We start from the raw sequence: 18870 nt of genomic DNA on the forward strand, positions 1-18870 counted from the left end.
TTGGGGTGACTTGCTCTGGACCCCCACACCTGCCTGACCATTCAGTGAGCCCTGGGCCCCAGCCCTCAGCTTCCCTTCACCTGCAGGGTGCTGGGTTCTGGGACCAGCATGGAAGCAGACACCATTTATGCTCTTGTTCCGTGGGAGAGACATTCACAAACAATCCCAAATCCTAGCACCCATCTGTGAGCAGTTACTGTGAGCCAGGCCTGTTATAAGCACGTTGCCCAGTTTATCTCTTCAGACGCATAACAACCCCTTGAGGGGGTGATGAACACACAATACAATATACAGATGGTGTATTACAGAGCTGCACACCTGACACCTATATAAACCCCTATAAAATCAATAAAAATAAATAAAGAACACTTTTTAAAAAAACCTTGCGCTATCACTGGCCCTATTTTGTAGATTAGTAAAGTGAAGCTTAGAGAGATTCAGTAATTTGCCTAAGGTCACAGCAAGCAACTATCAAGTTTGGGATTCACAGGGGAGTGTAGGGTTCTATAGGGCACATCCCAGAGGCCTTCCCAGAGGAGGTGCTGCTGCCCAGGAATGGAGACTGTCCATTGGAGAGAAGGAGGAGGGTGTTCTGAGCAAAGAAAACCCCTGAGCAGAGCTGGTGCCTTCTCCAGAGCGAGGCCCCTGCTTGTCATTCTCGGGGCCTCGGGCTGGGCTGGGCTCAGGGGCTGAGGAGGCCCAGGCAGGGACCCTGCCCTCCCCGAGTGCCGATCATGAAGGGAGGGCCGGGGAAGTCAGCAGGACAAAGAGGCAGGATCTCGTAGTGAGTCTGTGTGAGACAGGCTAGTGAACCAGGACAAGTGGAGCAGGGAAACTGAGACAGATAGTTAAATGCCCAGACACTTCACAGCCATCTAGCAAATCACAAAATCCTGTCTTCCCTAACCAGGGACACTTAAGAGTAAGTGGTTTACACTTCTCCTCTTCAGCCAGAGGTAAATAGCTTAAAGCACCCTACTCAGGGGGAGAGCAGGAATCCAATCAGGGCCATTTGCCACCACACCCAAGGAGGATGGGAAAGTTAAGGGAATATATGTCATCTGGGCACACCAGCATAAAGCTGGTGGATATTCTGTTGAGATCCTCCCATGAGACACCCCCCCTCCGCCCCCCGCAAGCACCCAGGCTTTAAACCCTCAAGACACCTGAGCCTTTCCCTTCGAAGGGTCCCCACCAGACTTGCAACCAGGGGAGCAGAGGGCAGCAGCAGGCTAACCCCTGACCCTGTCCCCAAGGCCCCCTTTTCTCTGACTCTCACTGAGCTGGCACCCGACTTGGCTCACTTCTTTCCTATAACATTTCTAGGGAGCCAAGCAGCCTGCCTGTCTCTCTCCTATTGCTTCTCCTACCCTAAGCCCTTCCTTGTTGCACTGTCCCTGGCTTTAAAAACCTACTCTCAAAATCACCCGAACTCGAGGTATAAAATCCTTCCAGCATGTCAAGAACCCACACACTAACAGGCCACCCGAGGCAGACCCGTTCCTGGCCCGGTCCCTTTCCGGTAACATTGTTAGGGTCGGGAGGGAGAAGTGGAATAGTGGGGACTAGCTATAATTATCCTATATAATAAAAGGGTAATATGCAAATCGACCAAACCCTGGAATGACTGGTCGCTATGACGCGCACTGACCACCAGGGGGCAGACACTCAACACAGGAGCTGCCCTCTGGTGGTCAGTGTGCTCCCACAGAGGGAGTGCTGCTCAGCCAGAAGCCAGGCTGACGGCTGGCGAGCGGGAGCCTCTCCAGCCTCCACGGCAGCACGAAGGATGTCCGTCAGTCGGACATCCCCTGAGGGCTCCCGGACTGCGCAGGCTGGGCTGAGGGACACCCCTCCCCGACCCAGTGCACAAATGTCATGCACTGGGCCTCTAGTAAGAAATATTAATCACATGCCTGTGGATGAAAGGGGCCACATGCTGACCTGACAAGCTCAGGAAAGGCCTGCATGGCAGTCTGACAAACTCAAAGACCTAAAGCAGTGGTCGGCAAACCGCGGCTCTCGAGCCACATGCGGCTCTTTGGCCCCTTGAGTGTGGCTCTTCCACAAAATACCACGGCCTGGGTGAGTCTATTTTGAAGAAGTGGCGTTAGAAGAAGTTTAAGTTTAAAAAATTTGGCTCTCAAAAGAAATTTCAATCGTTGTACTGTTGATATTTGGCTCTGTTGACTAATGAGTTTGCCAACCACTGACCTAAAGTAACCACAAAGGATGGTCTGAAATTAAATTTTAACTAAAAGCCTTTATGGTGGGTAGTCACCTCCTAGGCTGGTATCTTCTCTGACAAGGTCAACCTTTACCTTAATTGAGCGTATTGTCTTTTTGCATCTATGATAACATATCATTGAAATGTCAGGAAGGGTAACTTGTAACTTCCCTTTTTTTCTGGGCCCCTCAGGGCACAAGCAAATGCCCTGGATGCCAGGACGGATACCACAGATTCCTTCATTGCTATTATGTTAATTGTTGACTGGTACCTAGCCAGCACCCACCTAAGGAATGTGCCTATCATTTTACTTTTTATCCAACCCCCAGAGGTCCCCCGCTTTGCTTTCTCCTGCCTCTCTAATCGATCACCAATGAATTTGTAACCCACCTACGTCTCCTCCTTTGAATCCAATGTATAAAAATAGGTAAAAAACCGCCATTCTCCGGAGCATTATCCCAATCCGTCGAGATTATGCTTCCGATGATTGTCGACAGTTTGGCTCAAATAAACTCACAAAAATTCTTCGCAGGTTTGGATGTTTTTACGTTAACACTCTGTTATCCATGATTATTTTGTTCCGATGAAAGAAAGCACAGTCTAAGCTGACTGGGAGTTGTAGGCCCTGGGACCTGGGAGTTAACCTAGAAATGCGGTCCCTCCTCCTTTTTTTTTTTTTTTTTTTAATATATTTTATTGATTTTTTACAGAGAGGGATAGAGAGTTAGAAACATCGATGAGAGAGAAACATCGATCAGCTGCCTCCTGCACACTCCGCACTGGGTATGTGCCCACAACCAAGGTACATGCCCTTGACCGGAATCGAACCTGGGACCCTTGAGTCTGCAGGCCAATGCTCTATCCACTGAGCCAAACCGGTTAGGGCAGGTCCCTCCTCCTTATCTGAGAACTGCCTATCACCACGGAGGAAAGATTAACAACATTGTGGTGCGTTCCCAAGACCCCAAGGCCCCGGGGCAGCCATCCTTTGCAAACCCCGCCCCCCCGCCCCCCATGCTTGTAATCTGTAACCATTATACCCATTTTTAAAAATATATATTTTTATTGATTTCAGAGAGGAAGGGAGAGGGAGATAGAAACATCAATGATGGCCTGGCTGGCGGGGCTCAGTGGTTGAGCGTGGAACTAAGACCAGGGGGTTACGGTTTGAGTCCCAGTACAGGGTATGCAGGAGGCAGCCAATCCATGATTCTCTCTCATCATTGATGTTTCTCTTTCTCTCTCTCCCTCTCCCTTCCTCTCTTAAAATCAATAAAAAATATATATTAAACAAAACATTGATGATGAGAGAGAATCATGGATCAGCTTCCCCCTGCACGCCCCACAGTGGGGAATGAGCTGCAGCCCGAACATGCGCCCTGACCAGGAATCGAATGGGAGACCTAGTTCATAGATCGACGTGCAACCCCTGAGCCACGCTGGCCGGCCGGGATACCCATTCTTATTCCTTTTGCCTACTTCCCATATACTCTTTGTCCTGCTACCCCCTATAAGCAGCTGGTTATGGTGGGGGACAGGGCAGATGTTCGTGGGTGACCTGCTGCTCTCCCATACTGCCCACATTATTGGAATAAACGCTCGTACATGACTCAACGCGGCTTCATTGGTTCAAGTAGTGACAGGCAGCCTGTCATTGGTTATCCGGTTTCAACACGTACGTGACGGGGCCCGCAGACCGAGTTGGACTCTCTGCTCTGCCCTTTGCTGGTTCTGGAACTTGGACAGGTCACGTCCGTCCCCTTTTTGCGCCTCAGTGGCCTCATCTGAAAAATAGGGACAAATGCAACCTGCTTTGGGCGCCCTCCCGACCTGCTGCAGGGAGTCCGTCTATCTCTCAATAAACTGCTTCCACTTACAAAAAAGGGGGTGGGGGGAACAGTAGTACTTAAAGGGATTTGATGAGGATTAAATGTCTTCTGAGAGCTGGGCCTGGCTGAGGGCGGCAGGTAGAAGTGTCAGGGTCTGCGTTTGCCCCGCAAGTTCCCTGCTTTCACTCAGGTGGAGGGAAGACAGTGGTGGTTACGGGGCCTGGTGCCCCCGCCCCCGTGCCCCGCCCCACGCCCCACTGCACTGGGTGCCGGAGCCCACTGGGGGCGGGCGAGTTGTTTGGGGGGAAGGGAGTTGGCAGCTCTGGCCAGAGATCTGGAGGCTCCTGGTGGTTGGGGGAAGGGTGGGAACCAAGAGAAGTGGTGACTAAGACAGGAACCCAAAGTGCACGCACAGGGAGAACTCCCCCGGGGGTTCTTTCGCTTTGGCTCGGGCGAGTGACTCATGCGGGGGCAGGTATGAAAGGTGCGGTGCACAGGGTGCTGCATGGCCCTCCCGAGAAGCTGGGGGCACAGCGGGTTATGGAGGCGGTGGGTGTCTCAGACTCTCGGTGTGTGGGGGGAGACACCGGGACTGGGAGGCCTGGAGTCAGAAAGACCTGGGCTTGGGTTCCAGCACTTACTCTGGAGCTGTGCGACCTTGGGCAAGGACCTTCCCCTCTCTGTGCCCCAGTGTCCTCACCTATACCATCAGGCTATTAAGTCCACCTCCCAGCACTGAACCTTCCTGCCCTGCTTATCCCAAGGATTGGGTCTTGGGGACTCCCCGCTTCAAAGACCGGCAGTGGCTCCCTCTTGCCCTCACAGCAAAGTGCAACCTTCTTTTCTTTTTAAAGAGTTTTTAATAGATTTTTGGAGAGAGGTTGCCAGTTCAATTCCCAGTCAGGGCACATGCCCAGTTTTCAGACTCGATCCCCAATAGGGGGCATGCAGGAGGCAGCGACTGATGATTCTGTGATCATTGATGTTTCTATCTCTTCCTCTCCCTTCCTCTCTGAAATTAATTAAAAAAATATTTAAAAAATAAAAGAAAAATGAGAGATAAGATAACCTTGATATTGCAAGAAATTGTTGGGTAGAAATTAGAAAAAGAAAATGTCTCACATTTATATTATTATGAGATAAATTTATCAGGGAATGTGCAGGACTTCTATGAAGGGAAAAAAACATGTTGAAGGAGAAAGAGAAAGAGCTAACATCAGAAAAATGCGATGGTTTGCCCTCGTCGGTTTGGCTCAGTGGATAGAACATTGGCCCTTGGACCGAAGGGTCCCGGGTTCAATTGCGGTCGAGGGCACATATCTCAGTGGCAGGCTCAAACCCCGCCCTGGTCAGGGCGCATGCAGGAGGCAACCAATCTATTTGTCTCCCTCACATCAATGTTTGTTTCTCCCCCACCCCTCCACTCTCTCTAAAAATCAGGGGGGAAATATCCTCAGGTGAGGATTAACTAAACAAAACAAAAAAGGGATTACTTAAAAACAACAAAAAACATGAATGTTCCCACATGTAATTTCAATTAAAATACCAATAAGGCTCCCAGGAGATAAAGACTTCAAAGACCACAGCTTACACCCAGGAGATTTTTGTCCATTGGGAAAGACATCAATTCAACACTCTCTCCAACAGCGTTACAAGGGACCTTACCTTACCGGTCCCTAACCTCAGATGGACATCTGCCCTTGCCTCCGACCCTTGCCTTCATCCCAAGGATCAGAAACTGTGGACCATGGAGGCAGACAGCCATCCTCAGACGTCAACAAGGCCTGTATGCTCACAAATTGATGTTGTTCTTATATCACCTAAGTGTTATTTATTTTATTTTATTTTTTATATAAATCTTTATTGTTCAGATTATTACAATTGTTCCTCTTTTTTCCCCCCATAGCTCCCCTCCACCCGGTTCCCACCCCATCCTCTGCCCTTACCCCCCCCACACACACTGTCCCATCCATAGGTGTACGATTTTTGTCCAGTCTCTTCCCGCACCCCCACACCCCTTCCCCCCCGAGAATTGTCAGTCCACTCCCTTTCTATGCCCCTGATTCTATTATATTCACCAGTTTATTCTGTTCATCGGATTTTTTATTCACTTGATTTTTAGATTCACTTGTTGATAGATATGTATTTGTTGTTCATAATTTTTATCTTTACCTTTTTCTTCTTCCTGCTAGCGGTTCTCAACCTGTGGGTCATAACCCACAGGTTAAGAACCGCTGCTGTAGAGCCTAAGACCATCGGAAAACATAGATATTTACATTATGATTCATAACAGTAGCAAAATTACAGTTATGAAGTAGCAACGAAAATAATTTTATGGTTGGGGGTCACCACAACATGAGGAACTGTATTAAAGGGTCGCGGCATTAGGAAGGTTGAGAACCACTGCTTTAGATGGATCTGTGTTAAAGTCGGAGGGACGATTACAGGAAGTTACCCTAAGCGAAGTGCGGGCTGCTCGGTATTTGCAAACCTGGCAGGTGAACGGCGGGCCATGGCTGGGCTGCGCGAACACTCCTTACAGATCCACAGCCACGAGACACACGGCGACAAGGAAATTGGCCAAGGGTACGAAGGGAGTTCACAGAGAAGCAACACATGGCACCTACAGCAACTTCACTAGTAAGCAGGGATGGCAAATCAAAGTCCCAATGAGCTGGCACTATACCCACTAAAGTAAGAGAGAAAACCAAGTAGAAGGAACAGAATTTGATACCGGAATAGGAACTCCGACATTAAAAAGAGGGGAAGAGCCCTGACCCATGTGGCTCAGTTGGTTGGAGTGTCATCCCACATACCAAGAGGTGGGGGGTTCAATTCCTGGCCAGGGCACATACCCAGATTGTGGGGTTTGATCCCCAGGGTGTGTATGGGGGACAACCGATCAATGTTCCTCTCTCACATTGATGTTTCTTTCTCTCTCTCCCAAATCAGTGAAAACATGGGCGAGGATTTAAAAAAAGTGGGGGCAGGTAGGGACTCCTGGGGGAAATGATGAGATGAGAAAGGCCCTGGGATAACAGGCAGAGAGCAGTCAGGCCAAACTGGAGCAGGGCAGGAGGGCTAGCAGAGGTTTTCTAAAGATTAAATTTGTAAACCACTTAATACAACAGAACATTTTGAGAAACAAGTTAAACAGCTGTTGAGTTTGGTGTTGAATCTCTATATATAAAAGCCTAAGCGACTGAACAACTGGAACGGACGGAACGACCGACCGGAATGACTGGTCGCTATGACGTGCACTGACCAGCAGGGTGCAGACGCTCAATGCAGGAGCTGCCCCCTGGTGGTCAGTGAGCTCTCACAGCGGGAGCACCGCTCAGCTGAGACCCATCCTGGCGGCCCGCCAGCCCGCCAGCAGCCACTCCCTCCCTCAGCAGTCCTGCAGGTCCAATCTCCAGAGAATGGGCCAGGTACTGACGGACCCGCGCACCGGCCTTAGACTTCCCCTCCCTAGACTCTCCGCAAGGAAGAAACAATATAAAAGCAGCAGCCAGGTGGCTCCGGACAACCGGGGCGAAGGTCAGCGGGACGGATCTGGATCCCGGGCCGGCAAGGGTGTCCCACCACCTGCCCGGAGGGCCGATCATGTCCCGCTCTCCTCCAACCCCTTTCAGGACCCCACCCATGCACGAATTCATGCACCGGGCCTCTAGTTAATAATAAGTACATAGATTTTTCTAATCAATGAAAAAAATAATAATAACAGGAAAAAAAAGGCTGTGCAGAAAGGAAAGAAAACAATACTTTACCATATGGCTCAACTCTGAGTAGAGTTTGCATGTCAATAATGTTCACTGAGATTCTTGGATGGTCAGGTTAATGTTTTCCATCAAACTTAGGAAGTTTCAGCCGTTATTTTTCTTTTTTTTTTTCAAATATATTTTTATTGATTTTTTACAGAGGAAGAGAGAGGGACAGAGAGCCAGAAACATCGATGAGAGAGAAACATCGATCAGCTGCCTCCTGCACACCCCCCACTGGGGATGTGCCCGCAACCAAGGTACATGCCCTTGACCGGAATCGAACCTGGGACCCTTGAGTCCGCAGGCCGACGCTCTATCCACTGAGCCAAACTGGTTTCGGCTCAGCCGTTATTTTTCAAATTTTATTCTGTCCCAATGCGTTTTTATTTTATTTATTTATTTAAATATATTTTTTATTGATTCCAGAGAGGAAGGGAAAGGGAAAGAGAGAGATAGAAACATCAATGATGAGAGAGAATCATTGATCGGCTGCCTCCTGCACGCCCCCCACTGGAGATCGACCCTGCAACCCAGGCATGTGCCCCAACCGAGAATCGAACCATGATCTCCTGGTCCATAGGTCGACGCTCAACCACTGAGCCACTCCGGCCGGGCCCAGTGTATTTTTAAAGCAGGATTATTGTAGCAGGGTTTACAGCAGCAAAAGCTGAAAACAGCCCTCGCCTGTGTGGCTCGGTTGGTTGGGTAGAGCGTTGGTTGTCCCATGAACCGGATGATGGTGGGTTTGATTCCCGGTCAGGGCACATGCCCAGGTTGTGGGTTCAACCCCCAGTCTGGGGTGCAGGTGGAGGGTGGCCGATTGGTGTTTCTCACATTGATGTTTCTCTCTCTCTCAGAAATCAATTAAAAGAAAAGAAAAGAAAAAAACCCACAAAACTGCAAACAACGTGTGTGTCCGCCTGAGGAAATGGTTGGATGAACTGTGATACAACCACACCATAGAATAATGCAGCCACGAGACAGAATAAATCAGACTCATCTGTCCCAGTGGCTTTGGCATATGCCACCAAGTGGTCTTAAGTGAAGAAAGCAAAGCGGAGAGAAGCGTGAACGGTAGGACCCAGCTTTGTAAAACAAATCAATCCCCTTCCTAGGCATACGTGTGCGTGGGTGGGCCCCGTGAGCTAGAGAAGGTAGGGGAGGCAGTGCAGGCATCGTGGGCTTTGGTCACCAGGGGAGGGATGCAGGGAGGAGGGACGAGGGTGGGAGGTGAGCCCCAAGAAGAGCGAAGCCTGACCTCGCAAGCAGTGCCTGAGGGCGACCCAGCGGCGGGCGGTCTGCTCGTCCCACCCCACAGGGGACTGCGGGAGAGCCGTCACCCAGCACGACGGCAGCGGGACCCCGGGTGGTTTTACTTTAGAATTTTATAAATGATCGTACGTCTTTGTAACGCATAGGGGTCATTGATATCAGCAGAGAAGTCGGTTACGTGAAAAGGAAAACAAGAAATCCCGGGAGGGCAGGTTTCCCGGCTTGGTCCTCCAGAGCCAGGGACTGTCTGTCTGTCCGTCCTGGGGAAAGGTCCCCCGTGTGACAGCGTGTCCTTGCGGTTTAATGCCTTCCCATTCCCCGAGGGCCAGCCTCGGTCTCAGGAACTGTGGGAGCACTGTCACCCCACAACCCCGCGGGCTCAGGGGCTGCAGGGAGCACAGAGCCTGCTTCCAGGAACCGGATTCGCTTGGTCTCGGCCCTGTGTGCTCAGCATCTGTAAGGGTTACGAGTGTCTGGTTTCAGATGGTGCTGAATAAACCCAAGCACCCGGGCGTAGTCACAGCCATGAGCACCCGAGGAGGCCTCTGGCCTATAGCCCGTAGGCTCTGCTTTCCTGACGCAGACACGAGCAGCTTCCTGGTGCTGGGCCACCCACCACTTCTGCCGTCCCTTTTGCCAGGCGTCAAAAGGAAAGCATCTTTTATATGTTTTTCCTAAGAGAAATTTATTAGAAGGTTATAGAGGTAGAAGCGAGCCAGCTGGCTGCGTGGGCTCCGGGAACAAGTTACAGAAGCAAAAGAAGGGCCCTGGGCGCTTTGGGGAGGGAGGGGCCAAGCGACCGCCTGGGGGCGGAGAGGGGGAGAGAGAGGGGCCGCGGGCTCAGTGGAGAGGGGAGGGCTGGAAAACAGCTATACATTTAAAAAGCAGATCACGGCACACCCTGCTCGAAGCCTTCAAGGGCTTTGTTGTGCACGCAGGACAGAATCCGAGGACCTTAAAGGACCAGAGGGGCTGCCAAGAGCGGCCAGCCTCATCCCACCCATCATTCTCAGCATCAGCCTGCTATCTGCCCACCCTCAGCTTTTCTTTTTTAATATTTTTTATTAAAAAATATATTTTTATTGATTTCAGAAAGGAAGGGAGAGGGAGAGAGAGATAGAAACATCAATGATGAGAGAGAATCGTTAATCAGTTGCCTCCTGCATGCTCCCCACTGGGGATGGAGCCCACAACCCGGGCATGTGCCCTTGATGGGAATCAAACCTGGGACCCTTCAGTCTGCAGGCTGACACTCTATCCACTGAGCCAAACCGGCTAGGGCAGCTTTTCATTTTTTAAATGTCCAAACATGGAAGAGTTGAAAGAGTGGTACACTGATCATTCAGATAGCCATCACCTGATTGGATCTTTACCCTTTTGCCATGGCGCTTTGTCTATATGCATGTATTTTGCTGAAACATTTTATTTTATATCATTTTATTTTATTTATTGTGTTTTATTTTTATTTTTTTATTTTATTGATTTTTTACAGAGAGGAAGGGAGAGAGATAGAGAGTTAGAAACATCGATGAGAGAGAAACATTGATCAGCTGCCTCCTGCACACCTCCCACTGGGGATGTGCCTGCAACCAAGGTATGTGCCCTTGACCGGAATCGAACCCGGGACCTTTCAGTCCGCAGGCCGACGCTCTATCCACTGAGCCAAACCAGTTTCGGCTATTTTATTTATTGTTAATCCTTACCAGAGGATATTCTTTCCATTGATTTTTAGAGCAAGTGGAAGGGAGGAGGAGAGACAGCGAGAGAAACATCGATGTGAGTCTCTCACATTGATTGGTTGCCTCCCATACTTGCTCTGACCAGGGCTGGGAGTTGAGCCTGCAAACAAGGTACATGCTGCCCTTGACCAGAATTGAACCTGGGACCCTTCCGTCTAGGGCCGACGCTCTAACCACTGAGCAACTGGGTAGGGACTTGCTGAAACATTTAAAAGTTAGTGACAGGTATCATGACACGTAAATCCTAAATACGTCAGCATGAATCTGTAAAAACTAGAGGCCCAATGCACGAAGATTCGAGCAAAAATGGGCCTTCCTTCCCCTGGCTGCTGGCACTGCCTTCGCTCCGGCCTGGAGTCGCCTTTCCACTTTCCCACACTGCCCAGAGGCCGGGAGCAGCTGGGGCAGTGCGGAATGCCCCGCCCCCGGCCGCTTGGCGCCTGCAAATTAACCAGCCATCTTTGTTGGGTTAATTTGCATACTCACTCCTGATTGACTGGTGGGTGTTGTGAAGGTACAGTCAATTTGCATATTACTCTTTTATTAATGTAGATAAGGACTTCTCCCATAGCCATTATCATATCCAAGGAAAGTAACACTGGTTCTCTCATATTTCCTAAAATGCACTGAGTCCACACTCAGATGAACCCAGTCATTTCCCAAGTGCATTCTATAGATGTTTACTTCCCAAATCAGGACCCAGGAAGGTGTGCGCACGGCAGCTGGCTGTGACGTCTTCGCAGACTCTAGTAGTGTAGAACGTGACTCACGGTGAGGGTCAGGGCCAGCTGCGCCCGGAGCCTCCTAAAATGCAGCATTAGCCTGGCCGGTGTGGCTCAGTGGTTGAGCATTGACCCACGAACCAAGAGGTCCCTGGTTCGATTCCTGGTCAGGGCACATGCCTGGGTTGCGGGCTCCATCCCCAGTACGGGAGGCAGCTGATCTCCTTGATGTTTTTATCTCTCCACCCCTCTCCCTTTCTCTCCCAGAAAAAGCAATAAAAACATTTTTAAAAAACAACATGCAGCTTTGGCCCAACTCTGGACCTCCTGCCTCGGAACTCGGGGCTGGGACCAGGACTCTGTAGCCAGCCAGGGGATTCTCATTCGTGCTCAAGTTTGAGAAGCACCGAACCGGCCCCCCCTTATGTTCCCCCATCAGTTTACTTTACAAAAAGCACAGCTGTCTTGTAGAATACCCCATGTTCTGCATTTGCCAGATTCTCTCCTCATGGTGTCACTTACCTTGTTTGTCCTCCTTAAATGTTTAAAAAGCCCTCCACGCGGGTGATGTTAATGAGCAGCCGGGTTAGGAGCTGCAGTGACCAACTTCTGGCCTCAGCCCGCAGAGCTGAGACCTGGCGTTCCAGGATCCTCACGGAGCTGGGTTAGGAGAGAAACTCCTCTTCCCCATTGCTGCCCAGGAAGGGAGCCAGCACGGCACCTCAGGTCACCGAAGGGAAGTCACTTCAGACTGTTGGTCCCAGGGGTGGATGGGGAAGCAGAGACGGCAGAGAAACGTGGGGCATCTTTTGAGACTGGAAGGAGATGGAGCTTGGGGACCCCGGACGGAGAATGGCTGCAGGACGTCAGGCCTGAACCCTTCCGGACAGCAGGACCGCGGTACAGAGTCTGACCCTCATGCTCCAGGGACCCAGCCTCCCAGTTCTTCGCTATCCTAAGAGCCAGGGTTGTTGCAAGAGTTACGCGTTTTAAAGCACCAGAGCCAGACTGGCCTCCCAAGAGGTAGGTACAACTCTGTGAAGAACAATTTGGCAACAGTTTTCAAGAACTATAAAAATGTTCCTATCAATTGACCTACCTAGAAATTGTACTTCTGGGAATTTGTCCTAAGGAGCTACTCCAGCCCCGGCCGGTGTGGCTCAGTTGGTTGGAGCATCGTCCCATATACCAAAAGGTCTTGGGTTCGATTCCCCTTCAGGGCACAAACCCAGGTTGAAGGTTTGATCCCCAGCCCTGGTTGGGGCGTGTGTGGGAGGCAACCGATTGATGCTTCTCGCTCACATTGATGTTCCTCTCTCTCTCTCTCTTCCTTCCCTTCTCTAAAAACCAATGAAAATGTCCTCAGGTGAGGATTAAAAAATAAATAAATAAAAAAAAGAGCTACTCCAAAGAAAGGCAAGATTATGAAGAATTTCACTGCAGGGTCTTTTGTAATAGTGAAAAATTAGAAGTAACTCTGGTAACTAACAGTAAGATGGTGAAGTAAATTAGGGGGACATGCGCCCTGCCGGCCTGGCTCAGTGGTTGAGCATCGACCCATGAACCAGGACATCACGGTTCAATTACTGCTCAGGGCACATGCCTGGGTTGCAGGCTCGATCCCCAATACGGGGCGTGCAAGAGGCAGGTGATCAATGATTCTCTCTTATCATTGATGTTTCTATCTCTCTCCTCTCCTTTCCTCTCTCTGAAATTAATAAAGACACACACACACACACACACACACACAGACACACACACACATATATACTAGAGGCCCAGTGCATGAAATTCGTGCATCGGGGATCAGGCCTAAACCGGCAGTTGGACATCCCTCTCACAATCTTGGACTGCTGGCTCCTAATCGCTCACCTGCCTGCCTGCCTGGTCGCCCCCAACTGCCCCCGCCCCCTGCTGGTCTAGTCGCCCCTCACTGCCCCCCCTGCCAGCCTAATAGCCCCCAACTGCACCCCCCCCTTGCCGGCCTGGTAGCCCCTAGCTGCCCCCCCCACCCACTGGCCTGGTCGCCTCTTACTGTCCCCCTTGCCAGCCTGGTCACCCCATGCAGCCTTCTTGTTCAGTCGTTTGGTCATCCCTCACTAACCCCCCTGCCGGATTGGTCACCCCATGCAGCCTGCTTGTTCAGTCATTTGGTTGTCCCTCACTAACCCCCCTGCTGGCCTGGTCATAGGCAGCCATCTTGTGAGGGTGTGAGGGTCAACTTGCATATTACCTCTTTATTATATAGGATATATATATACATGTATATATGTATATGTATATATGTATATATATATTTAAATTAGGGGACATGTACTCAGAAAAACACTGTCAGGCCATTGAAATGATGATTGATTATGAGGCAGCCTCTACAGCCACTTAGAAAATGTTTACGAGACAACGTTAAGTCGGGGGGAAAAAGCAAGATACAGAATGGTAAACATGTGTCTTAGGTGGCAGAAAATTACTCCAAATTACTTTAAGGCCAAAGGTAGATATATTATGAGGGCCCAGAATATATAATGAAATACAAATATAGGAAGCCAAGCCTCATGTGGGTAGGAATTTAGATCCAGAAAACTGTTGAGTACCCCAGCCAGTTATGTTCATGATTATCTCTTGCCTTTCCTCTCTGCTTTTCTCTGGAAGTCCTATTGTAGCAAAGAAATATGGTTCCTTTTTTTCTCGGGCACAAAGCCTTGCTGTTGGGTGTGGTCATATGACTCGTTCTTGCCAATGGAATGTGAATGGAGGGTGTGTTCCACTCCGGGGACTAAGAAGTTTGAGAAAGTGGATGTATGTTCTTCTCTCTGTATTTTCTGCCGTGCATCAGCTGAGGCAGGGTGAACAGGCCACAGGATAAGGGCCCTTGAATAACTAGGCCAGCTCTAATGTGAGATAGTAATAAACTTGTGATGTGAAGCCATAGAGATTTGGGAGTTTATCTGTTTATAGCAGCCAACACCAGTTTAACTAACACACTGATTTTTTCTGCTTCTCTAGGCTCATCACTGAACATGGCTGTCCCACAGCTTCTAAGTTCACATACATACTAGAGGCCCAACCACGAAATTCATGCAAGGGGCTCAGCCCTCGCAGCCCCGGCTTCGTCCGGAAGGTCTTTCAGCTGTCCGGTCTAATTAGCATATTATGCTTTTATTATTATAGATTGTACATATATAACATATATATTAATTTGACATTTAAAAAATCCTCACCCAAGGAGATGCTTTTATTGATTTGAGAGGGAGGAAGGGAGGGGGAGAGACAGAGAGAAACATTGATGTGAGAGAGACACATCGATTGGTTGCCTCCTGCACACACTGGATCCAGCCTGCAACTGAGGATGTGCCCTTGACCTGAACCAAACCCTTGACTGACCCTTTAGTCCACGGATCGACGCTCTAACCACTGAGAAACCGGCCAGGGCAGTTCTCACATTTTTAATTTAAGCAGATATTGACTGGCTTCTCAGTCTCAACTCTAAATCTCTAAAAGAGAGGCTCTAACTAGCCCGACTTGGAACAGCCTGGGAGCACACCTAAAGTGGTCAGGTCTGGCATGAACAGGGCAGTGGGTCCCTCTCCCTGGCATCAATGTCTCTCTCTCTCCCCTCCCCTTCTCTAAAGTTAATGAAATAAATATTTTTTTAAAAAAATAAAAATAAAAATAATAAAAAGAAAAAAGAATGCACTTGGCATAAAGCACAAGTGGGCAACTCAGCTAGTCTGAGTGCCCCGCCTACTGGAGGGGGGCGTTCAAGGTGGTTGTTTTTAATTTTAAAGATATTTTTATTGATTTTAGAGAGGAAGGGAAAAGGAGCGATAAAAACATCAATGATGAGAGAATCATCGATTTGCTGCCTCCTGCATGCCCCCTACTGGGGATTGAGCCCGCAACCCGGGCATGTGCCCTTGACCGGAATCAAACCCAGGACCTTTCAGTTTGCAGGCCGACGCTCTATCCATTGAGCCAAACCAGCTAGGGCTCAAATGTTTTTTTTGTGTTTTTTTTTTTAACATGTTTTTATTGGTTTTAGAGAGAGAGGAAGGGAGAGGGATAGAGAGCTAGAAACATTGATGAGAGATGTCAATCGGCTACCTCCCACACGCTCCTGCTGGGCATAAAGCTTGCAACCCGGGCATGTGCCCCGACCAGGAACTGAACCGGGGACCTCTTGGTTCATTGGTCGATGCTCAACCACTGAACCACACTGGCTGGGAAAATGCATTTGTGAGAATACATCAACTCATGTAACTGCAAAACCTGCTTAGATCTAATTTCAGTCATGGATACTTGTGCTCAAATAATGTGATCAGAATCCATCCTTCCTCAGCTCTTGGTCCTGGTTCATTCACTCTGCAGGTTTCATGCTTGGCTGGAATCTCCCCCAGTGGTGGCACAGATGGCTACCAGCAGGTCCTGGCTTACGTCCCACAAGCTTAGCAACTCTCATGAAAAGAGAACACTTTCTTCCCGAACAGGTGTGGGAGCTGCCTAACCCTGGTTGTATGTCCATGTATGAGCCAATTTCCATGGCTCAGAGGATGCAGTAGGCTGGTTGACCAGACCTGGGTCACATGGTCACTCCTTGGAGCCAAGAGGTAGAGCCAGCCCCACTTGAACCACATGGATCAGAAACATGGAAGGGCCCAACTGGCGTGGCTCAGTGGTTGAGCGACGACCTATGAACCAGGAGGTCACGGTTTGATTCCCGGTCAGGGCACATGCCCGGGTTGTGGGCTCCATCCCCAGAGTGGGACGTGAATGAGGCAGCCAATCAATGATTCTCTCTCATCATTGATGTTTCTCTCTCTCTCCTTCTCCCTCCCTGAAATCAATAAAACAATATATTTTTAAAAAATCATGGAAGGGAAACGTGGGGTCCTGTCACCCAGAGAGAGGGGAGTTGGGGCTGAGCAGGCAAAGACAGATGTCCTTCTCTACATCTTATATCATCCTTGGCATCCTATGGTCCTTATCATAACTGTAATTAAATAGCCCCAGTCCTCCACCTTAGCAGTCACCCTCCGCTTTCCTTTAACATTGAAATGGGATGACTGGAGGGAGCCCCTGCCACTTCCTGAGGACACCAGGCCCCTCCCTGAACTCCGAGGGTTCCCACGCTGGGCACACTATCTTGAGTCAGGCCGTGCCCAGCCTACTACTTCTTTTTCTTCTTCTTCGTGTTACTGAGGTAAAATGGACAAATAAAGATTGTACCAATGTAAGGTATACAGATTGATATTTTGATATTTGTGTATATTGTGAAATGATCAGCACAATCAAGCTAATAAATATATCCATCTTTTTGGGGGGTGAGAATACTTTAAGATATACTCTGAGCAAATTTCAAGTACACAGTACAGTATGTGAATGATACAGCCTCACTCGCCCTGAAGGCTACCCTTCTTTGTCCCCAATGGAGCCCCCTGAACTCCCCCACTGCCCCAAAGCTCAGGAACCCAAGCCTGGGTGACAAACATTCTCATCCCCTCCGCTGCCAGTAAATACCTCTAAATTACTCGCCTTACGCCCACATTTCCACCCGGAACCAGGCACTAGCTGGGCGGGTGGGGCTTTGCACGTTTGAGAGAGAGAGAGATGCCCTTTGCGGACACTCTCCCTCAGCGATGTGAGTGAGTAGCATGCATTGCCCTGTGTGACGGGTACACTGGGACCTTTGAGGCTTAGCTGCCACTGGTGAGGAGTTGGGAAATTTGCATCGGGCTCATGATGTTTCTTGGGGGGAAAAGTAATCAAGAATACAAGCCCTTTCCTTCTGAAGTTCAATGTTATAGGAACCTTTCTGATGGACTGAGAGTCCAGACTGAACACTATGGGCAGGAAGGGACACTAATTGCTCTCAGGGGGAAGCGTTCCTGGTCAAGGGGAGGTGACCCAGGCAAAATGGAAGGACCTAGGGGCTATGGGGTTGGTCTGGTTCTGACACAGTGTGAGGTGAGGCTGGGAACCTTCAGATCAAGCCCCTTCGGCCTGGCAGGAGGATGGCTGTAACACCCCGGAGTAGCGGTTTTTCAGCCGGTGGCCGCAAGAACTTTTAAGACATGCAATACCTGACCACTTAGTCAGGGGCACTCCCCTCTTTCCCCTTAGAGTGTCAAAATAGACCAATGACGACAGCCAACACAGTCGCCATCTGGTGTGAACGAATCAAAATTATACCTATTTTTTTGTCAGATCAGCAAAATTCTAGTAATTAGTTTCTGTGCGCCACGAGATGAAAAAGGTTGAAAACCGCGGCCCTAGGGGATGCCTGAGGTCAGCAGTGATGCTGAGTGGCGAGCAGAAGCAACAGCAGCAGAAGACTGAGGCCCCCTAGTGGTAAGGGCTGGCCTTCTCCGACTCATTGGGAGTTAAGAAAGAGGTGATATTTGTACATCAAGCAAGGGAAGCAGTGATATTGTTAGCATTTGTAGGTTTCCCCTCCACCTCTTAACAGTCCAGGTATTCTGTTTTAAAGAATACATTTTTTAAAAATAAAAAACATTTTTGATTGATTTTAGAGAGACAAACATTGATTTGTTGTTCCACTTATGCATTCATTGGTTGATTCTCTCTTTTTTTAATCCTCACCCAAGGATATTTTTCCTATTGATTTTTTGAGAGTGTGGAAGGAGTGGGGGGAGAGAAACATTGATGTGAGAGACACATCAATGGTTGCCGCCCGCAGGTGTCTCACCTGGGGCTGGGATCGACCTGCAGCCCAGTGTGTGCCCTTGACCTGACCCACAATCAAACTCTTGACCCTTCCGTGCATGGGCTGATGCTCTATCCACGGGCCAGGGTGACTGGTTGATGTATGTGCCCTGACCAGGGGATGGAACCCATCACCTTGGTGCATCAGGATGATGCTCTAACTAACGGAGCTACTGGGCCAGGGCCCAAGTATTTTTGTTAAGTAAAGTGATTATTGCCTCCAGGCATCCACCCTTATCGCAGACAATTGGCAGATGTTTTGAAAGAACAGGATTTAGATCAAATTCTTGGGTAGGAGTACTTCACCTTCTGATCTGGTCTGAGTGGATTTTTTTTCTTCGTCTCCCTCGCCCCCACTTTCTTATCCCCACTCCTATTTCATAGATAATTATGTAACCTATTTTTTTCCCAAGTGAAACAAGTTTTATTTGAGGCATAAAAAGCATGCGTTTCTATCACAGAGGAGGGGGTTGGCATTAGGGTTCTGGTTTCTAAGATTCTGTCTTAGACGCAGCTTCTACCAGTTTCTTGGGTAATGAATTAGAAAGGGAGCAAAATACGGCCTGGGAAGCACGTCATTGCTGTTGCTGGGAAGCT

This window comes from Cnephaeus nilssonii, assembly GCF_951640355.1.
Source record: "Cnephaeus nilssonii genome assembly, chromosome: 2".
NCBI classification, from domain to species: Eukaryota; Metazoa; Chordata; class Mammalia; order Chiroptera; family Vespertilionidae; genus Cnephaeus; species Cnephaeus nilssonii.